General features: G+C 39.9%; 1 non-coding gene across 1 annotated transcript; it reads right to left on the bottom strand.

The window, feature by feature from the left end:
- Window positions 1-14,446: 14,446 nt before the first annotated feature.
- On the bottom strand, window positions 14,447-14,553 carry LOC132482839 (U6 spliceosomal RNA). Its single transcript, XR_009531001.1, has one exon. It is a non-coding gene; the product is annotated as a U6 spliceosomal RNA (small nuclear RNA).
- Between the last annotated feature and the right edge of the window lie 549 nt (window positions 14,554-15,102).

Genomic DNA, 15,102 nt, shown 5'->3' with positions numbered 1-15,102 from the left:
TATTCCTAGATATTTTATTCTTTTTGTTGCAATGGTAAATGGGAGTGTTTTCTTGATTTCATTTTCAGATTTTTCATCATTAGTGTACAGGAATGCCAGAGATTTCTGTGCATTAATTTTGTATCCTGCAACTTTACCAAATTCATTGATTAGTTCTAGTAGTTTTCTGGTAGCATCTTTAGGATTCTCTATGTATAGTATCATGTCATCTGCAAACAGTGACAGCTTTACTTCTTCTTTTCCGATTTGGATTCCTTTTCTTCTCTGATTGCTGTGGCTAAAACTTCCAAAACTAGGTTGAATAAGAGTGGTGAGAGTGGGCAGCCTTGTCTTGTTCCTGATCTTAGTGGAAATCGTTTCAGTTTTTCACCATTGAGGACAATGTTGGCTGTGGGTTTGTCATATATGGCCTTTATTATTTTGAGGAAAGTTCCCTCTATGCCTACATTCTGCAGGGTTTTTATCATAAATGGGTGTGGAATTTTGTCGAAAGCTTTCTCTGCATCTATTGAGATGATCATATGGTTTTTCTCCTTCAACTTGTTAATATGGTGTATCACGTTGATTGATTTGCATATATTGAAGAATCCTTGCATTCCTGGAATAAACCCCAATTGATCATGGTGTATGATCCTTTTAATGTGCTGTTGGATTCTGTTTGCTAGTATTTTGTTGAGGATTTTTGCATCTATGTTCATCAGTGATATTGGCCTGTAGTTTTCTTTCTTTGTGACATCCTTGCCTGGTTTTGGTATCAAGGTGATGGTGGCCTCGTAGAATGAGTTTGGGAGTGTTCCTTCCTCTGATATTGTTTGGAAGAGTTTGAGAAGGATGGGTGTTAGCTCTTCTCTAAATGTTTGACAGAATTCGTCTGTGAAGCCATCTGGTCCTCGGCTTTCGTTTTTTGGAATATTTTTAATCACAGTTTCAATTTCAGTGCTTGTGATTGGTCTATTCATATTTTCTATTTCTTCCTGATTGAGTCTTGGCAGGTTGTGCCTTTCTAAGAATTTGTCCATTTCTTCCAGGTTGTCCATTTTATTGGCATAGAGTTGCTTGTAGTAATCTCTCATTATCTTTTGTATTTCTGCAGTGTCAGTTGTTACTTCTCCTTTTTCATTTCTAACTCTATTGAATTGAGTCTTCTCCCTTCTTTTCTTGATGAGTCTGGCTAATGGTTTGTCAATTTTGTTTATCTTCTCAAAGAACCAGCTTTTAGTTTGGTTGATCTTTGCTATCGTTTCCTTCATTTCTTTTTCATTTATTTCTGATCTGATCTTTATGATTTCTTTCCTTCTGCTAAATTTGGGGTTTTTTTGTTCTTCTTTCTCTAATTGCTTTAGGTGCAGGGTCAGGATGTTTACTCGAGATGTTTCCTGTTTCTTAAGGTGGAATTGTACTGCTATAAACTCCCCCCTTAAAACTGCTTTTGCTGCGTCCCATAGGTTTTGGGTCGTCGTGTCTCCATTGTCATTTGTTTCTAGGTATTTTTTAATTTCCTCTTTGATTTCTTCAGTGATCACTTCGTTATTGAGTAGTATATTGTTTAGCCTCTATGTGTTTGTATTTTTTACAGATCTTTTCCTGTAATTGGTGTCTAGTCTCGTAGCATTGTGGTCGGAAAAGATACTTGATACAATTTCAATTTTCTTAAATTTACCAAGGCTTGATTTGTGACCCAAGATATGATCTATCCTGGAGAATGTTCCATGAGCACTTGAGAAAAATGTGTATTCTGTTGTTTTTGGATGGAATGTCCTATAAATATCAACTAAGTCCATCTTGTTTAATGTATCATTTAAAGCTTCTGTTTCCTTATTTATTTTCATTTTGGATGATCTGTCCATTGGTGAAAGTGGGGTGTTAAAGTCCCCTACTATGATTGTGTTACTGTCGATTTCCCCTTTTATGGCTGTTAGTATTTGCCTTATGTATTGAGGTGCTCCTATGTTGGGTGCATATATATTTACAATTGTTATATCTTCTTCTTGGATCGATCACTTTATCGTTATGTAGTGTCCTTCTTTGTCTCTTCTAGTAGTCTTTATTTTAATGTCTATTTTGTCTGATATAAGAATTGCTACTCCAGCTTTCTTTTGATTTCCATTTGCATGGAATATCTTTTTCCATCCCCTTATTTTCAATCTGTATGTGTCTCTAGGTCTGAAGTGGGTCTCTTGTAGACAGCATATATATGGGTCTTGTTTTTGTTTCCATCTAGCCACTCTGTGTCTTTTGGTGGGAGCATTTAGTCCATTTACATTTAAGGTAATTATTGATATGTATGTTCCTATTCCCATTTCCTTAATTGCTTTGGGTTCGTTATTGTAGGTATATTCCTTCTGTTGTGTTTCTTGCCTAGAGAAGTTCCTTTAGCATTTGTTGTAAAGCTGGTTCGGTGGTGCTGAACTCTCAGCTTTTGCTTCTCTGTAAACGTTTTAATTTCTCCATCAAATCTGAATGAGATCCTTGCTGGGTAGAGTAATCTTGGTTGCAGGTTTCTCTCCTTCATCACTTTAATTATGTCCTGCCACTCCCTTCTGGCTTGTAGAGTTTCTGCTGAGAGATCAGCTGTTATCCTGATGGGGATTCCCTTGTGTGTTATTTGTTTTTTTTCTCTCTTGCTGCTTTTAATATGATTTCTTTGTGTTTAATTTTTGACAGTTTGATTAATATGTGTCTTGGCGTATTTCTCCTTGGATTTATTCTGTATGGGACTCTCTGTGCCTCCTGGACTTGATTAACTATTTCCTTTCCCATATAAGGGAAGTTTTCAACTATAATCTCTTCAAATATTTTCTCAGTCCCTTTCTTTTTCTCTTCTTCTTCTGGAACCCCTATAATTCGAACGTTGGTGCGTTTAATGTTGTCCCAGAGGTCTCTGAGACTGTCCTCTGTTCTTTTCATTCTTTTTTCTTTATTTTGCTCTGCATCAGTTATTTCCACTATTTTATCTTCCACCTCACTTATCCGTTCTTCTGCCTCAGTTATTCTGCTATTGATCCCATCTAGAGTAGTTTTCATTTCATTTATTGTGTTTTTAATCGATGCTTGATTCATCTTTAGTTCTTCTAGTTCCCTGATAACTGTTTCTTGCATTTTGTCTATTCTATTTCCAAGATTTTGGATCTTGGAAATAGAATCTTGGATCAGCTTTACTATCATTATTCTGAATTCTTTTTCAGGTAGACTGCCTATTACCTCTTCATTTGTTAGGTCTGGTAGGTTTTTATCTTGCTCCTTCTCCTGCTGTGTGTTTTTCTTTCTTCTCATTTTGCTTATGTTACTGTGTTTGGGGTCTCCTTTTTGCAGGCTGCAGATTCGTAGTTCCCGTTGTTTTTGGTGTCTGTCCCCAGTGGCTAAGGTTGTTTCAGTAGGTTGTGTAGGCTTCCTGGTGGGGGGACTAATGCCTGTGTTCTGGTGGTTGAGGCTCGATCTTGTCTTTCTGGTGGACAGGTCCACGTCTGGTGGTGTGTTTTGGGGTGCCTGTGGCCTTATTATGTTTTTAGGTAGCCTCTCTGCTAATGGGTGGGGTTGTGTTCCTGCCTTGCTAGTTGCTTGTCATAGGGTGACCAGCACTGTAGCTTGCTGGTCGTTGACTGAAGCTGGGTTCTGGTGTTGAGATAGAGATCTCTGGGAGATTTTCGCTGCTTGATATTATGTGGAGCTGGGAGGTCTCTTGTGGACCCGTGTCCTGAAGTTGGCTCTCCCACTTCAGAGGCACAGCACTGACTCCTGGCTGCAGCACCAAGAGCCTTTCATCCACCCGGCTCAGAATAACAGGGAGAAAAAGTAGAAAGAAAGAATTAGTAGAAGAAAGAAAGAGAGAGGGAAAGAAAGGAAGAAGGGAAGAAAGGAAGGAAGGAAGGAAGAAAGAAAGAAAGGAGGGAGGGAGGAAGGATGGAAAGAAAGAAAGAAAGAAAGGAGGGAGGGAGGGAGGAATGAAAGCAAAAGGAAGAGTGAATGGAATAAGGGAGGGAGGGAGGGAGGAAGGAAAGAAAGAAAGACAGGAGGGAGGGAGGGAGGAAGGGAAGAAAAAGAAAATGGAAAGAAGAAGGGTGGGAGGGAGGGAGGGAGGAAAGAAAAAGAAAGAAGGAAAGGAGGAGCGGAGCGAGGGAGGAAGGGAAGGTAGGAAAAAAAGAAAGAGCAGGTAAAGTAAAATAGAATAAAGTATGAAATATAGTAGCGTTATTAAAATTAAAAAGTAATTATTGGAAAAAAAAGAAATGGACAGATACAACCCTGGGACATATATAGCAAAGCTATACAGAGAGAATCTTACACAGAAGATTACACATACACATTCACAAAAAGAGAGCAGGGGGAAACATCAAAAATCTTGCTCTCCAAGTCCACCTCCTCAATTTGGGATAATTCGTTGTAAAAAGAGGAAAAGGGCGAGAAGTCTGAAATCTTGCTCTCTAAGTCCACCTCCTTAATTTTGGTTAATTCGTTGTAAAAAGAGGAAAAGGGGGGAAAGTCTTAAATCTTGTCCTCAAAGTCCACTTCCTCAATTTGGGATGATTCGCTGTCCATTCATGCACTCCACAGACGCAGGGCACATCAAATGGACCATGGAGCTTTAATCCGCTGCCTCCGAGGCTGCACAGAGAGATTTCCCTGTCTCTGCTCTCACAGCTCCCGGGTCTCAGCCTTGGACCTGGCCCCGCCTCTGCGCGTAGGTCGCCAGAGGGCGTCCGTTCTTCGCTCAGACAGGACGGGTTTAAAGGAGCCGCTGATTCAGGGGCTCTGGCTCACTCAGGCAGAGGGGAGGGAGGGGCGTGCAGTGTGGGGCAGGCCTGCGGCGGCAGAGTCCGGCGTGACGTTGCAGCAGCCCAAGGTGCTCCGTGCGCTTTCCCGGGAAAGCCGTCCCCGGGTCCCGGTGCCCCGGCAGTGTTGGGGTGCACAGGCCCCCTGGAAGGAGGGGCGGACAGTGACCCGCGCTCGCACAAAGGTCCTGCGGCGGCGGCGGCAGCAGCAGCCCCAGCGTCCCACGCCCATCTCCGAGGTCCGCGCCTTTAGCCGCGGCTCGCGCCTGTCTCCGGCGCTTCCCCAAGCAGCCCTCTTAATGCCCTCTCCTCGTGCACCAGGAAACAAAAGGGAAAAAAGTCTCTTGCCTCTTCGGCAGCTCCAGACCCTTTCCCCGGACTCCCTCTTGGCTAGCCGTGGTGCACTAACCCCTTCAGGCTCTCTTCCTGCCGCCAGCCCCAGTCCTCTCCCTGCGCTCCGACTGAAAGCCGATACCCGAGCCTCAGCTCCCAGCCCCTCCCGCCCCGGCGGCCAAGCAGACAAGCCTCTCGGGCTGGTGTGTGCCTGAGGGCACCGATCCTCTGTGCCGGAATCTCTCCGCTTTGGCCCCCACACCCCTGTTGCTGTGCTCTCCTCTGCTACTCCGAAGCTTTCCCCCTCCGCCACCCACAGTCTCCGCCCGCGAAGGGTCTTCTAGTGTGTGGAAACCTTTCCTCCTTCACGGCTCCCTCCCACTGGTGCAGGTCCCGTCCCTATGCTATTGTCTCTGTTTATTCTTTTTTTTCTTTTGCCCTACCCAGGTATGTGGGGGAGTTTCTTGCCTTTTGGGGGGTCTGAGGTCTTCTGTCAGTGTTCAGTAGGTGTTCTGTAGGAGTTGTTCCACGTGTAGATGAATTTCTGATGTATCTGTGGGGAGGAAGGTGATCTCCGCGTCTTACTCTTCCGCCATCTTCCTCCGAGGTCTCTTATTTCTTCTCCGGAGGGATCGAATCAGCGCATGTCCCCGGCGCCGGCTGCCCTGGGGACGCAGTGCCGCCGCCCCGGGTCTGTGTGTGGTCAGCTCGGCCGTCCCCCACCCCACCTGCCAGCTGCAGCAGCTGCTCCCCTAATGATTTTTTAAAAAAATGTATTAGGGACCAGTGACTGAAAGTAAGAATCATAATCGAAAGAAAAATCTAAAGGACTGGAAAGAAAATAGAATTAAAGTTTAAGTAGTTGAATTATTGGACTCAGAGGTTCCTATTTCAGAAAGATTCATTCAGCTACCAAATGCTAATAATTATATATCTGCCTCCTCATAGTTGTGTGGCTCCCTGTGACCAGTCATCATTAATACTGAGACATTAGTCAGATTCTAGCTCTGCCCTCTTGGCTGTCTTAAGCGAATTACTGGCAAAGTACGAATGCAGAGACTGCAAGTGACTGGAAGAAGTGATGACTAGGGAATGATAACAATTCAGGTGAGGCTTGGATAATCATAAGAAAGCAGAAGAGAAACATGGAAACATTTCTTCCTCTTTGAAATATGTCTCCCCTGGCTTGGGCTTTAGTCCTGGGCTCAAATTAAGAGACACAGTGAATATATATCAAAACAAGCAAACAAACTGCAAAATGTGCATGCTTTTTGATCCAGAAATTCCACTGTAGGAATTTATTTCAAATAAATTAATAAAGATGTGGGTAAAAACAGAGTTGTAATGAATTTCTTTGCCGCATGATTTGTTACAGTAAAACATTGGAAACAGCTTATAAGTATAGAAAAAGGAGGATTGATTAAATAAATTATGGCAGATCCATGAGATGGAATATAAGGCAGCCATTAAAATTATGATGTAGTCTTTTTTATTGGAATAATATATGATCATAATTGTTTTTTTTTGTTTGTTTGTTTTTGGTTTTTTTTTGGCTGTGTCAGGTCTTCGTTGTGGCACAAGGGTATCTCTCTAGTTGCAGGTGTGGTTTTCTCTCTCTAATTGTGGCATGTTGGCTTAGTTGCCCAATCAGGGATCAAACCCCCATCTCCTGCACTGGAAGGCAGATTGTTTACCACTGGACCACCCAGGGAAGCCCCGATCATAATTGTTAATTGAAAAAAAAGTATTATAAAACTATCCAAAGTCTGACTCCTTAAAAATATACATAGAAAAATCCCTGAAAAACATATAGCAAGTCATTTCCAGCAGTTGTCTCTAAACAGTTTTTATTATGGTTGCTTTTTGTTCTTATTTTTCCTTTTCCCTTTTTCTTGTTTCTATGTTAAGATACTTCTGTCATTAATATGCATTGTTTTAGTCATAGTATAAAATGAATACAAGAAGCTTCATTTGAGAAGAATGATATGGTTGCCAAGGCAACAATAATTCCAGAAGCTTGGAATGCCCCTTTGTATGACTATGTGCAAATTATACACCTCCCTTGAAACTCAGTTTACTCATTTGTGGTAATGGAGTAACAACACCTATTCACAAAGTTGTTGAGAGGATTAATAAGGCAAAGTGTATAAAAGTGCCTGACGTTGCCTTCAGCACATTGATGGGAGGTTAATATATACTGAATCACCATCTGAATGATAGGTCAACAACCTGTATTTCACACAAGGATTAACAAATTAGAATATATGCTAGAGTATACCACTTTGATAGCTAAAAAAATCTATTCTTCAAACACAAACAAGGTAGAATTTAGCATGGAATATAGTGAGATGGCTCTTAATCTGCTGTGTGAAGGGTAGGTAGAATGTGGACACTTGGAAGGGCATGACCAGCTAAACTCAGATTAATCCAGACACCTACTTCACCAGCAGAAGCCAGAGCCCATGACCTCCCTTATATGAGTGCAAAGACAGTGTAGTGCAATCATGCATGTTATGCTCATTCCTTGTTAAAATGGAAAATGTCAACTAAAAATAACTGTCTTTAAATACTACCATTAAGAAAACCCAAGAGTTTTAAGCAAACAGATGTCTAAGAAGAAACTTACTTTCTAAAACATAAGTGGGACAATGCAACCTGCCAAATTGATATGTATTCAGTTTCTAAGACACTGATATTGGCAAGTTCTATATTGCTCTCTATAGGTAGAAACTCCAGACAATGAATGAAGAGCAAATGGTACTTCTGAGCCTGGGGAGGAATGGTTTACTCAGCCATTTAACAAATATTTATTGAGCAGGTACTATGTAGCATGCTCTGTGGTAGATACTAATGGCAATGGGATAAGATCCTCCCTGCCCTCATGGAATTTTCCATGATAATGGTGAACTAAGGTAGATGAGACACCAAGAAACCTGTTTCATTTCATGTTCTGTTAAGAGTGACTTGCATATGCTACACAAGAATGCAGTGCCTTGGTTTCTCTCTATTCTTAAAATTTGGAAAACAAAGCTACCTTTCTTGATGATAAAATATATGAATAATTGGAAATTGTCTCAAGCCTTTGTTGAAAAATGCCTTTTGGAAAATGCTGGGATGTTTTTCAGACAATATTTTGATACTTTCCTTTATCCTTGTTTCTTCCACTGAAAAGTCTTGAAAAGCAACAAATCAAAATGCTCTTTTTTATTTAAGCCCTTTTCTCTTTACTTAAAGCTTTGGGTTTATTTTTTTTCTTTTCTCTTCCTCCCTCCCTCCTTCCCTCCCTCCCTTCCACCTTTCTTCCTTCTCTCCTTCCTTCCACACATTATTCCTCTCCAGCCCCTATGTTTAAATAGATCATGGTAGAATTGCAAATATGTAATTTGTTTATTTCTCTTTGCCCCCAAGTTGTTCCCCAATCGACTTTATTTTTCAAAAGCAATATAAAAGTTCATCTTTCAACTGGTTAATCCAGGCAAGCTGTTTGTTGGTTCTGTTCTCTCAACTGTTGAGTAATAGTTATTGGATCCAAAAGGGAGAGAGTTGGCTTGTGTCATACAGTGTGGGCCAGGTTCTTGTCTTGCACAGTTGTGCCAGTGCACCTGAAACCCCACCAACAATGCATTCCTTTCTCTGTACCCTGGTACCTCTTGGCTACTGTCTACCAAGCCAGGTCCAAGAGACTTCATTGATGACTTAGTGAAGAACACACACTTATATTTGGCTAAAACAAGGGTGAAACTCATGTTTTAAAATTTGAAGTAAGAACCAAATTGTAGTTTACAAAAATGAAGGTCTAATCATTTAGCTCATTTGTTTATTATCATTTGCAAATTCCTTACGGTAGGCTACAGTCTCAACACACTTTGACCCCCACCCCTTGTCTGGTTTCAACTCGTATTATTTTCCTTCTTGATCATTACCCTTAAGCGACACTCTCTTTTCTAGAACATACCAAGCTCATTTCCTCTCCAGGTCTTTTGCTCATGCCACTTGTTCTCTTCTCCTGGAATGGTCTCCTTTTCTCCAAATTACTTCTCACTCTTCCCCACACCACCACCCGACCAGGCTCTGCCATTAACTTAACACATACTTATCCTCCAGCTTCTCAGCTCAAACCTCATTTTCTCTGGGAGGACTTCCCCGACTTTCCAGATCAAGTCCTCATTTTAAACACATTTTTATGAACTGGAAGAAAGTGATGTTGCTGAAGCATATGGAGCAAGAGTGGTAGTGGTACAGTTTCTGGTTGGAGAGGTAAGCAGGGAATAGACTAAGCATGACCTTGCAGGGCTAGTTGATGATTTGGTTAGTAATAGTGTAAGAACAATAGAAAGCCAGTAAAGAGAATGTCAGTGATCAGATTTGGGTTTTGAAGGGATCACTCTGACTACTTTATGGAGAATCTCCTTAAATAGCAGAAAGGGGTACACAACTGGTACCCCTGGTATACAAGGAGACCAGTTAGGAAGCTATTTGCAATAGTCTAGGAAGGAGAAAATGATGGCTTGGACCATGGCGGTGACCCTGGAGGTACAAAGAAGTTAGTGACAGATATATTAACAAAATGAAATAAAATCAATAAACGTTCTTGAAGGATGAGATTTGAAGAATGAAGGAGAAGGTGGTGTTCAGGATTGTGCCTAGTCCTGGCTTGTGCAATTAGATGGATGGCGGAAGACCAGCTTTTAAGGGTATTTGGGTGTGTGGAGGGAGTAGGGTTGAAGGTTGGTAAAAACACTTAGGGTTGTGGGCTGGCTGCAGATTTTAAACTAAAGTTTGTAAATTACTTTGTAGAGTGTTTTATTGTACTATTACAGCTTCATAGTAATTATAGCTTACACTTAGGTACTTGTGCCAGGCACTGTTCTACATGCTTCACATATATTACATCGCTTAAACATCAATAAATGATAATGTTTATGATTCTATAATTATCATTATCATTATTGCAATATATTGTGCCTGTCTTTCCTGGACAGAGTTAGTTAACACAAGCATTTTTTTCTATCAAGAAATAGAAAAAATTCAAGCAGTTTTTTCTATCCAATTCTCCTTTTTATAGACTCCATACAGGAAAGTACCATACATTCTTTAGAGAAATTACATTGCAGTTGATTAGATTATAGCCATCTTTAGTTCTATTCTAATCCTGAAGGCATATCCTGGACTAGTGACATTGTTTAACTTCTGACATTCCCATGCATGTAACCTACCTATAAATCTGTACTCAGAGTGGGTTACCTTCTCCTGTGTATTGATTCAGACTAACAATTACCTTCATTCTTATAAAGTGATTTTACCTGACATTATCCCTAAATTTTCATGATTATTTACTAAAGCCACATATGTACTCACTAGAGCATTCTTGACCAATCTGGGACAAAGAGCTCATTAGGGTTAAAAATATAATCTCAAATTTTTGCAAAGTCAGCTCAGCAAGAAACCCAGCTGGCAGCCTTTTTGTTTTATTTTTAAAATTCAGTTTTATAAACTGAGGGCAGAAAGTCTCTTAGAGCTCTCTCTGGCCTAAATGCTGACAATTCAAGGACTTCAAAATGCTTACATATAGCTCATTTGGGGAACCTGTGAACTAGCTGGACTAGTCTACATTTGAAATATCAAGGTATAAGAAATTTGCACAGGTGTTTTGGAAATGGATTCAAATTGGCAGGTTGCATGTTATTGTCACTTTTGATCAACAGCACCAAGTTTGTTTGGGAATAGATCTTCTTTTGCCTATTAAGATGGGGGTTAGTTAAAAAGGGAAAATGTTATTTGTATTGCACAAGAAAACATTAGCAACACAACATCATAAATCAACTACACTTCAATTTAAAAGAGAGAAAGAAAGAAAGAAAGAAAGAAAATGTCAGTAGATATCCATTGCACTAGACAGGCAGCAGAATCAATAGAGTGTCTTCCTCTCTCAGCTTGATTTTAGGTGGAAAATCACTTGGGCCAAATCAAAACAAAACAAAACAAGAGTGACATTAGAGATGGTATTTAGATTTTCTTGGAGACATGGAACATGGAAGCATAGATTACTGTATAGGCTTTATGAGCTCTTCATTTGGTTTCAAAATCTATTGCAGTGATCTCAGAACTTTAACTTTTGTCAAGAGTAGTGAAAGAGAAAAGCAGGCATGACTAAAATAACTGACAGACTAAAATCCTAAGCAAGATTTGGGATACAATACATTCTGTGGGGCTCAGCTCAGCCTCACCAGCCACATTCACACCCATTTATAAAACAATCAGGAAAAACCTCCTCTAATGAGGAATTGCCAAAGAAGACACTTGATAGGATTTATATGCGAGGAAAGCTCTTTGATTCACAGAAGAGAAGATGATACAGGAAGCTGAGTAACTATAGCTGCCAAAAAAGGGGATAAATAGCAAATCACAATTGGATGATTTGCAATATACGGCAACAGGAAAAGCTGCCTTACTCTCTTCATGATGGCAGTGGCACCTTGGAGCTATCCACACCACCAAGGAAGAAAGCTGATGGAGCCTGAGAGGCAGCCTGTGCCCTTGCTCTGAAGTTGATTTGCCCAGTCAGGCAAATGCACGTGGGAGGTTTGACTTTGTCGTTCACACTGGTCCAGATGGTGCTGTCCAAAGCCAGAATCTCTGGGCCACCGGAGCAGCATGGAGAAGCTTTCAGCTCCTCCCTGAATCAAATTCTGGCTCTTGCAGCAAGCAAGTCATGGAAGAGTGCCAAACTTTTCCAGCCAAAAAGCTACTGAATTTTGCTTTCTTTCTTACTTTCATCCAACTCTTTGCTTGAAATATTAGAGTTGTAAAATGTGAGTTATGAAGAATTTTTTTCTTCGTTTTCAAGACTATTTCTGATGCTTTGCATAATGACATCACCCAAAATTAAGTTTTAAAATAAAAGAAGCTCTTCATTTACATTTTTCTTCAAATTGCACTCGATTTAGAAATAAATGCTTAAGTTCAAAACACAGAGTACAGCTTGTAAATCATTTTCTTTAACTGATAAGCCCATTGCAATTTTACATGGCATGCCAATTGGTACTGGCTGAACTCTGTCACTGGAACAGGGTTCACAAGTGACCCTTCCTTCCACACCATATCATAGGGATTTCGATTCACAACTTTCAGAGCTGCGTTTGCCTTCCTTCTGATCCTATATACTTTGTCTTATGTATAGATGATCATCTCTGCCAGACCACAAGCCCCTTTGAGAGCAGGGGATATGTCATGTTTATATGCCTCTACGTTTCCTCCTTTCAACCCAGCCTAGTGCTCTGAGGAGTAAACACTCTAAAATGTTTGCTAAAATTGTATTTTATTTTCCAGTCACTTATTTCACCCTTTAAGGCAACACATTTATTTTTTCTGATCCTGCATCACAAGTTAAGAGAATTAAGCGTTTTTCTGTAGTGATGTCCCAAGAGCTTTCTGAGAAACGAGGTAAGGTAAACCAGGTAGGAAAGTGATAGAAAAAGTGCTATCAAGTAGCTCAGCCTGGTGCCTAATGTTCATTAAGTTCCTTGTCACATTCTTTTAGTTTTCCAACATCTGCAGGGTCTAATCTTATGAAGAAAGACTCATTTTCTTGGCTGGGAAGAGATTATCATTATTCTTTAATTTATCAAAATTAAATCATAAAATATTTATCATTAAAATATTCTACAAGTCTTACAGGTTCTTCTTTCCTTTTTTTTTTTTTTTTTTTTTTTTGCAATACGTGGGCCTCTCACTGTTGTGGCCTCTCCCGTTGCGGAGCACAGGCTCCGTGTGTGCAGGCTCAGCGGCCATGGCTCACGAGCCTAGACGCTCCACAGCATGTGGGATCTTCCCGGACCAGGGCATGAACCCGTGTCCCCTGCATCGGCAGGTTGACTCTCAACCACTGCGCCACCAGATAAGCCTCAGGCTCTTCTTTAGTTCAGACATAAGTACCACATCTTTTAAGAAGCCTTCAGTGATTGTCTTACCCCACATTTATTTCTCTCTTCTCTAACCTCTTATAATACTGTACAACATAGTTTAGCATTTAGTATACTATTGGAATTATAAACTCTTGAGGGCAGAGCTATGTTAACTTTCTTCATTTCCCCCAATGTCTCCTAGCATGGGGATCAGACTCTACAATAGTTGATACTTTATGTATATGATTCAGAATTTATATTCTCAGCCTTATCATTTTCACCATTAAATAATCCATCCAATAATTCCATTTGGATGGCCCCATATTGTCTCCAGTTCAACATGCCTAACACTGAACTCGTAAATTTCCTTAAAACTAGATTCCTGTCTTGACTCAGTAATTTTTTTGAGCCACCTAGGCCTTAAACTCATTGTAACCTTTGACTCTCTCCTTTCTTTTCTTTCACATCCAATCACAGCTCTCAAATTCAGGCCTTTCAAATTTTCCTCTCCCTATTTCTATCTGCTGCTAACTTCCTAATCCAGCCTTTACCATCTGACACTTAGACTATTTCAATGATCCCCTAATTAATCTATCTTGAGTCTCAACTTCATCTACACCCTGAAAGTATGCCTTCACTACCAGATTTATTTTCTTAAAGCTCTGTGATAGTATGTCTTTCTTGCTCAAAATTTTGCTTGCCATTGCCATTCAAGTGGCTTGTCACTGCCCTCAAAGGCGAAGTCCAAATTCCTTAGCCTGATTTCCAAGGCTTTCTATATCTTTTCTAAACTTAAAGAACTTTTCTAATTCCCCTATAAAAACAAGTGAATCTAATTAATGTCCCTAAAATATGCTCCACATATCCCCTTGTTTGTACCTTTGTTTCTGTTGTTCACGCTGTTAGGAATGCTATTCATCTTCCTCTCTGCCAATGTGATTATTATTGGTCCTTTCAGGTGCAACCCCAGAGTTGAACACAATGCTTGGCGCAATAATAATTTGTTGAATGAATGGATCTTTTCCTTTTTTAGGCTTTATGTTTCACTCATTATCTTTACAAATAATTTGACACTTAGCAAATTTTCCTCACATTGTTTAATTTCAATGTCTTTCTAGAGTTTAGCCACAGTAGACATCTGACCCCTTCATTATGTCTCCTAGTTTAGTCATATCAAAGTATTTATATGTTAAGATACATGTTATTTTTTTAAATTAATTTTTATTGGAGTATAGTTGCTTTACCATGTTGTGTTAGTTTCTACTGTACCACAAAATGAATCAGCTATATGTATACATATATCCCCTCTTTTTTGGATTTCCTTCCCATTTAGGTCACCATAGAGCACTGAGTAGAGTTCCCTGAGCTATACAGTAGGCTCTCATTAGTTATCTATTTTATATGTAGTATCAATAGTGTATATATGTCAATCCCAATCTCAGAAATATGGAATGCTTCATGAATTTGCATGTCACCCTTGCACAAGGGCCATGCCAATCTTCTCTGTATCGTTCCAATTTTAGTATATGTGTTGCTGAAGCAAACACGACCCCTCTCCTTTAGAGCCTTATATTCTTAAAGTAAAAAAATTGATATTATATAGCATTTCTTGGTAAAACCTTTATTTTTTTCCCAGGATATTAAGGTAATTGTCTTCTGAGATGATATTATGTGAGTATCCTCAAATTTTACATGGTTGAATGCAGCAAAAGTTAAATCTACTGTACTAAAAAAACCTACAATAGCACTCACAGATGATAGCATAGTTACCCTGTACTTTAGCTACCTTTGATAACTGAGCAACATATTGATTTTATCATTTATCAGTCAATTTTCAAGATAGTAAAAACAAACAAATCAACCCTACCAAGTTCACATGCCATGTGAATTGTAACACAGAATATCACTTCCAATCTTTGTAATTTTGTAACTGAATAAAAAGTGAAACATATAGTTCATTCATAAGATACTTTGTCCATATGTTGTTAGCATCAAGATGGATGGCAACATCCCTGCTCATAGAACAGGCAGCTAAGAACACGCAGCTTCAAGGTATCTATTCTGTCCTCACATTGGAACTGGATGCTATTCATTTC

Source organism: Mesoplodon densirostris, chromosome X, assembly GCF_025265405.1.
Source record: "Mesoplodon densirostris isolate mMesDen1 chromosome X, mMesDen1 primary haplotype, whole genome shotgun sequence".
NCBI lineage: Eukaryota > Metazoa > Chordata > Mammalia > Artiodactyla > Ziphiidae > Mesoplodon > Mesoplodon densirostris.
The sequence above is the reverse complement of the archived record's forward strand: the minus strand, read 5'-3'. Positions and strand labels throughout refer to the sequence as shown.